The following is a 7,695-nucleotide window of genomic DNA, read 5'->3' as shown; positions in this document are numbered from 1 at the left end:
GTGGGGAGGTGCTGCTGCCAGCCAGAGCAGGCAGTACCAGGCTAGGTGGACCCAGTTTTGGAGCAGCTGTTCTTTTGCTAGCCAGCCGGTGGATTGGGCCCAGGCTCTTTCTGCCAGGCTTGGAAGGGAGGCAGGCCAGCCAGGAAGCTGACAGGGTGACCCGAGGTCAGTTGCTACTCCTCAGCCTAACCTACCCCGCAGGGTTGTTGTCCAGCTCCCCTGCCCAGCCAACAAATCCCAAGGCCTCTCCTCATTCCTACCAGAGTATGGCACACACAGGGCTTTCTTTGGGGTGGCTCCTGCCTCACAGTGATTCGGTCCCTTGGGTAGCCCCTCACCAGCAAAGAGAAACCCCATGTGGTTTATGTTTTTCTACAAACACCCCCATGAATTGATCTCCTTGGTACACTTCGTTTTCCTTTTCACTTCCCCCGCGATTCCCCCCATGGTACACTCCCTCCCCCTATTTGGGACTATTTCCCCTTTGGGACACACCCAACTCCCCCCCCCATGATTCGGTCTCCTTGGTACACCCCACGTTCCCTCTCCAACCTCCTTCCCCCTCCCCCCTAAACCCTTCTTCTGCTTCCCCATAGGACGCTCCACTTCCCCCCTCCAAGAACGCACTTTTGACACTCTCCCCGCTCCCCATCTTTATTTTGCTATAGGAACACTCCCTTTTCTTTCCCTCCATTCGCCTTGGTACGGTCCACTTTCCTTCCTCCCCCTCCGTTTCCCACGGTTTGGTACGCTCCTTTCCCCCTCTTAACGCGATTACCCCTCTGGTACGCCTTCCCTTGTGCGCATGCGCTCTCGCACCCTTCTCTTTCCCTCCCACCCTCCTTTACCAAGTCGGGGGTGTGTGTGTGAGAGGAAGATAAAAAGCAGTTGACGTCTTTTTTCCCTATTAGTCCCACCCTCTCGCTTTTTAATAGTACCACCCTCTCGCTTTCTCCCCCTTCTGCGCACGCGCATTCCATCTCTCACCCCGGCCCGCCCATTTGCCGTCTTCGCCTCCTCCTCTGGCTCCTCCCTCTCTCCCTCCTGCCAATCACCGCGCCTCCCAGTCAGTCCGCGAGCGCCGATGACGAGAATGGTCCCGTTCTGGTTCTCGCCGCCGAGCTCGAGCCCGGGCCCAAGTCTCGCGAGAGGGAGCCCGGTAGGCTGCTGAGGCAGTGGCTGAGGCGGACGAGGAAGGGCGGGCGGCGGCGGAGGAGGAGGAGAAAGAGGCGGCGGCGGCTGAGGCGACTGAGATTGGGGAGTCCGAACGGGGGAGGCCGGTGCTGGTGGCGGTTGTCCTCTGGGGTGGGGTGCGAGGGGTGTCGCCTTCGTCGTCACCATCCTCCTCCCCGTCACCCGTGAGGGAGGTGCGCGCGGCCCCGCCCGCGGAGGGCAGCGAGGAGCGCCGGCGGCCTCCGGCCCGGCCCGCCCTCGCCGCCTCCCTTCGGCCCTCCCCGCACCGGAGCGGACTGGGCGGGCGCAGGGCGGGCGAGGGGCCTTGGCGGCGGCGGCAGCGACATCGGCCGCGGAGAACGAGAAGGACCTGAAGGGTGAGCTTCGCGGAGGAGGGCCGGATCCAGCAGCGGGAGGAAGACGAGGGCGGCGGCAGAATCAGAATCCTGCTTGGGGCGGGGCCTCCTCGGGTCGTGGAGGGGGTGTGGGAGGAGTGTGGAAAGGGTTAAAAGGAGACAACTCTTCCCTCCTCCCAAAAAGCAGTGGCGTTTCTGGGGGGAGGGGGACACACACCTGGGGGGAGCGGTCGACGTCTCCGGGGGCGGTCTTCTCCCCCTCTCCCTTTTAAATTTACATGGGAGTATGGCTTCCGAATGTGTATCTGTGTATAGGTCTGTATCTCTATGCAAGCCTGTGTGTTTTGTGTCCTGTATATGTATATGTGTGTGTGTATATATATATATATATGTGTGTGTGTGTGTGTGTGTGTGTATGTTTGCATATGTGTATGTATAGTGTAGTGTAACATTCTCTTTCTCTCCATACACACACACACATACTTATTCAGAGATACCTTTTGGGGGGCACTGGAGACAATGTGTTTATGTATGGATATTGCATGTGTGTATGTATGTGTGTGTGTGTATATATATATATATATATATATATATATATATATAACATATAATCAAATATATAGAGACATGCAATGTGTAATATTGAATCCTGTGTGTGTGTGTGTGTGTGTGTGTAGAAATTGATATAAATATATAGATACAACTCAATGGCACATGGGGGGGCACTAGCGGCTTAGGAGGTGTCTTTCTCTACTGGGGAAGAATCAGGATATATACAAGGGGGAAGGGGTTTGTCATCTCACTTACAGAATAACAAGGAGGCGTGGGTGCTTTTAAATGGGAGAGAGTCAGGAATAGGAGAGAATTGTCCTCAAGAGGGGGGAGGGGATCAGGTGTAATACCTCTGTTGGGGGTTGGGCCTCTCTCTTCCTCTATAAAATAACTAACATGTATCTTTATTTTGTCTTTGGTTTTTGGTGGTGAGGAGAGTGTCAATCAGAATATAATGTGAAGGGATAGTTTTCTATGGAGGGGAATTCTCTCCCACCCCCACAATATAACACAGGGTTGTGGTGTCTTTATATTGCAGGTGGCCAGTCAGGGCTTTGGAAAGTGTTGTGCCTACTAGGAAAAGGATCTGAATGTGATATGGGGTGGAAGAGGAGGGCATCTTTATTGGGGAACAGGCGATGATTAGGACATCATTTAGGCACTCACATGATACTTTTTGGGGTATGGGTGGGTGTGGACAGTGATGTATTGGGGCTGCACATCAAGGTTTCCTTAGTTATTTAAAATATGATATCCCGTCTTCCCCTTATGCCAATAAAGGCAATAAAACAACAATATTCCATCTTCCTATTAGAGAAAATATTACAAAAACAATAGTTGAACAGCAGGGGGAGATATCACAGGAAGCCCACCGTGGTTGATTGGTGTTCCGGGGGGGGGGGGTTGGGTGCAGTGCTGCAAGAGGGGAGGGCAGCACCCCAGATTACTATATTCCTTATAGAGGTCAAAGGAACAATATTGTGGGTTGATTGCTTAGGGGTGTATTCTCTGCATGGTTGGAACAGGTGACAGGAAGGCAGAATGGAATTGCTTGTGCTTCAAGGAGTGGGGGTGAAGAGGAAGGGGCTGCTAGTAGATAAATTGTGGTGTTCTTTCTGCAAGAATATAATTAATTTTTGTGATTAAAAAGTGCTTGTGATTAAAAGTGAGATTTGTTATTGCAGGGTTTGTTTGTTTTCAGCGTTAGATATGTAGTGGATAGTTATCAGTTTTGTGACCTTTCCGAGTTTGGGACCCCTTCCCAGCTCTGAGAGTGTAGAAGACACACCTAGCTCAGAGGGGGTTAAGAGGGACATGTCTCCTTCTGTAGTGTAACTCATAGAATGGGTCTGCTTTGGGGGGGGGATTCTTAGCTCCTGGAAGGCTGTGCGAGGGTTTGCAAAGTGTTGCCCCTTCAGTTATGGCTCAGGGCCCTTTCTTTGTGCCCTGGGAGCCAAGCAGAAGACAACAAGACCACCTGCCTATTTTTAGCTGTGTTCTTCTGGATGGTATGTGACTGTATTTCCTCAGCCCATTTTTTTTTTGTCCCAAGACTGGGTGCACAAGTACACCAGCATTTCCTGGTTGAGATAGAATCATAGAGTTGGAAGAGACCACAAGGGCCATCCAGTCCAACCCCCTGCCAAGCAGGAAACACCATCAAAGCATTCTTGACATATGGCTGTCAAGCCTCTGATTAAAGACCTCCAAAGAAGGAAACTCCACCACACTTCTTGGCAGCAAATTCCACTGTCGAACAGCTCTTACTGTCAGGAAGTTCTTCCTAATGTTTAGGTGGAAGCTTCTTTCTTGTAGTTTGAATCCATTGCTCCGTGTCCGCTTCTCTGGAGCAGCAGAAAACAACCTTTCACACTCTTCCATATGACATCCTTTTATATATTTGAACATGGCTATCATATCACCCCTTAACCTTCTCCTCTCCAGGCTAAACATACAGGCCTGGACAGGATAGGGGAGTGGAAAGCTGCGCCCACCCCACAAAAGGAAAGAGAAGCAGCTTGTAGCCCACATTTGCCAGTTGTGTCCATGTACCATTGGAGGCCTGTTCCACTATACCCTACTGGGGGAGCCAGAAATATCGTCCCCTTTTCGGATGCCTGTGGTGCTGCAGAAGTATTTCCACACACACACAGCCCTGGAAACTGTGTTGTACCCTTAGAGGTGGAACATCAGGAGGCATAATGGCACCTCCTTTGGAAGGGTTGCTTCCTCTTTTCTTAACCAATAACAGCATAGCTGCCAAGTTATCCCTTTTTTTAAGGGATTTCCCCTTATGCTGAATAGGCTTCCTCGCGAGAAAAGGGAAAACTTGGCAGCTATGAATAACAGGGGCAGCCTAACACCCTTTCCCCCAGTGACCTGTGGTGGGGATGGCAGTCAGTGGGGCCACATGTCATTGATTTGGCCTGATCACATCCTAGTGAAGACCCTGGGTGGAAGCTTCAAAAAAAATGTGAAAATGAACACAACATTTACTTCATGTCTTCCTTTTAACTGGCTTGCTTATTTTTGCTGGAAACCACCTTCTTTCAGAGTGACAAGAGAAAGGGGTGTGTAGTGTGGAAAAGGCTTTATTTTTCATGGTGCCCAGGCTGCTAATTGATGGCTGTGACCTATATTAAAAAGGCCTTGTGTTGATTCTCTTTAGTAATTGCTGTGCCCAGCAGCAAAACAATCATTTCAGTGCATCCAGTTATCTTTTGGGATCTAAGTGTCAGGACTTATGAGTTTTCGTTCCTTTATGATACCTTGTTTGACTATTGTACTCATTGCTGTTTGGCAAGATGGTTGAAAATATTATTTGGTGGATACCAATACATAAAAGTACTCTGGCATCTTAGTGAGGGGTGTGGTACAAGGAACGGAGTGAAATTAAAATTGTTTTGTCATGTGAGTAATATATTCATTACTTCAGTATGTTGATAAATACCATAACTTAAGCCTTAGATCTTCATGAGGTCATTTTTGAAGCCTTGGGTCTTCATGAGGTTATTTCTGTAGCCAAGAGGAAGGTATTTTCTGTTTATCATGACAGAGTATTTTATATGTGGTTTATTTGGGGGGGGGCAGCAGCTGAGGTTTCAGTTGAGAAAATTAAGCAAAACTGTTCCTTTCATTCTTGGCTAAACTCTGAATGTTACCTGTAAATGTGCCACATACTTTCTGGCATTAATGCTGTCTATATTATGTATGCTTCCTTTCTTCTGACTAAACGCAATACTTTAAAACATTGGTCTTCAGCTGGTGGGTTGGCACCCACTAGCGGGTCACAGCCTGATGCAAGGTGAGTCAGAATAGCAGCATTATCACCATTCAAATATATGGCAAAAGAGTAAGAAATGGGTCCTCAGATGCTTATTTGGGTTAAAAGTGGGCAAAATATTTTCAGTCTTGTTGTGTGCTGCAATTCAGACTTGCAAGTGGCAACTTGCCTGGCTGGCCATTTGTGGCTAGTACCGGTAAGAATTGTCTCAAAGTGAACAAGTGTTTTGTTTAGGCCATTAATATAGTAGCATGTCAACAAGACTGCTCTAGAATGCAGTTCATCATTGCATATGGAACTTGAATCCACGCAGTAGGATTCATAGAGATGTAGATTTCTTACCATTGATATTTCTACAGTACTGTAGGCTGCTATACGCTTGTTTTTTCACAGAAGAAATGGATGCTTATAACTTCAGACCTCACCCCTTTTTAATTACAATGCATCTTTTTACTATTTGCCAGTTGCTTTGCCCAAGGACAAGCATGACTGACAATGGGTTTGACCTTCCAGGTCAAATTCTTTGCAACATTTGTACAGTGCTAATTCGAGCTGATGTGCCTCTGTGTTACATCCATACATTTTCTCAAAATATGTTCATGTGTTGTTGGTGTGCCAGGGGCCACTTCCTTTTTATACCAAGCTTTTGATGGATTGCACCTGCCTAGAAAGCATGGGGTGCAGTTCTGGACTCTTTGGGGAAGGAATGGGTATTGTAAGTATTCCTACTTCTATCTTTCTTGGTTTAGAGGTGATTTTGACAGTTTACATGGATTATTTGTTCGCTTCTGAACCCCTGAATAGATAGAATGGGGTGGCGGTGAAATAAGCTTTTTTATTTTTAGTACGGTATTTATCATTCTGTGTTTAGGTTTCTGGTATGTGGGGTTGCTGAGAGCACCTCTTAATCATCCAGCTTGTGAAGATATTTTTCTAGGTCTCTTGTGTTGTGATTTATATTGGTTTTCTTGCATTTTATTGTACTCTGTTGTATATTTTTCTGTTCTATACTTTGGAGACATTTATTATTTTTAATCATTATCATAGAATCATAGAGTTGGAAGAGACCACAAGGGCCATCCAGTCCAAACCCCTGCCAAGCAGGAAACGCCATCAAAGCATTCCTGACATTGGCTGTCAAGCCTCTGCTTAAAGACCTCCAAAGAAGGAGACTCCACCACACTCATTGGCAGCAAATTCCACTGCCGAAGAGCTCGTACTGTCAGGAAGTTCTTCCTAATGTTTAGGTGGAATCTTCTTTCTTGTAGTTTGAATCCATTGCTCCGTGTCCGCTTCTCATCACCACCTTAGATTTATTGTGTCATACTGAGACATCAGGTCAAAGAAATACTCATTCTGAATCATGGGTTTAAGGGCACTGTTTCTTTAGAAACAATAAACTGGTCTAAGTGCAGAGGTTAGTGGGTGCTTTTTTAAAAAAACATGGACCATCAAAATTAATTTTTTGCATGTAGGTGTTTTCTGAACTTTGTAACAGCTAAGGTAGACTTAAAAAAATAAAATGGGAACATTTATGTCTTTTCTTTCTTACAAAACATCATAATCATCCCCTTCCCCTTTAAAATAATGGTCCAGACATTTTCTGCGTTGGCATTTAAGAAGCTGTTGCTTTTAAACCAAAATAATAACATTGAATGCAGAGGAGTCGGTGCATTGTGCCTAATCCTTGGACTTGTGCTCTCCCTCTTCACCTTTCATGGCAATTCTCTCCTTCTTCCAAACCATAGTTTGCCAGTTTGGGTGAAGTTGTAAGCTATGGTCTGCCAGGAAAACAGTGAGGAGAGAATCCATCCAGGCTTATTTACATAATGCTAAGCCACTCCCATATCTCCTTACATACTTCTTCCTGGGATACAGGTATGTGAGGGAAAAATTATGAAGATAAGAGATGAGGGTGTGTAAGACAATACACTATACCTTACTCTTCTTACAGATCACTGTACTCATTGGATACCTGTATACATGGTGTATGTAAATATTACAAGGCAGTTCACCTCAATCACATGACAGCCATTCTCAAGAAACATACCTTGTAGGATCTTGTGTGAAGAGTTAAACGTTGTTGAAAGTGCAGGAAATAGTCTCCTTTAAAAAAAAGATGCTTAGAGTCAAATGGGAAAACCCCATTAAGTTCTGAAGTTTTGGGATTTGCTATTTTTTCTGTCTTGTGGTTTTTCAACTGACCCTGCCTTTATACTCTCAGAGATATATTTGTTACAGTAGCACATGATGTGCAGAATGAGGTAGTCTTGTTTCGTCACGATGCTGTGAGAGCGTATTACCTGAAGATCTTGCAAGGCTAGTATTCTG

The 7,695-nt window shown here is 46.4% G+C and overlaps 1 protein-coding gene across 4 annotated transcripts in view; it reads left to right on the top strand.

Moving 5' to 3' along the window:
* Positions 1 to 1,049: 1,049 nt before the first annotated feature.
* Positions 1,050 to 7,695, top strand: part of TAOK1 (TAO kinase 1) — a 68,099-nt gene continuing 61,453 nt past the window's right edge. For 2 of the 4 annotated variants that reach the window (XM_088657916.1, XM_035139109.3), the window contains exon 1: positions 1,050 to 1,159. The gene's annotated coding sequence lies outside the window, so the exon portion shown is untranslated. Of the gene's footprint in view, positions 1,160 to 1,409; positions 1,551 to 7,695 lie in introns of those variants that run through there. The other 2 variants (XM_035139111.3, XM_035139108.3) reach the window with 1 other exon arrangement.

This window comes from Zootoca vivipara, chromosome 14 (genome assembly GCF_965207765.1).
Source record: "Zootoca vivipara chromosome 14, rZooViv2.hap1.1, whole genome shotgun sequence".
In the NCBI taxonomy this organism is placed as follows: Eukaryota; Metazoa; Chordata; class Lepidosauria; order Squamata; family Lacertidae; genus Zootoca; species Zootoca vivipara.
Note: the sequence above shows the minus strand (reverse complement) of the source record. Positions and strands in the feature narration are given on the sequence as shown.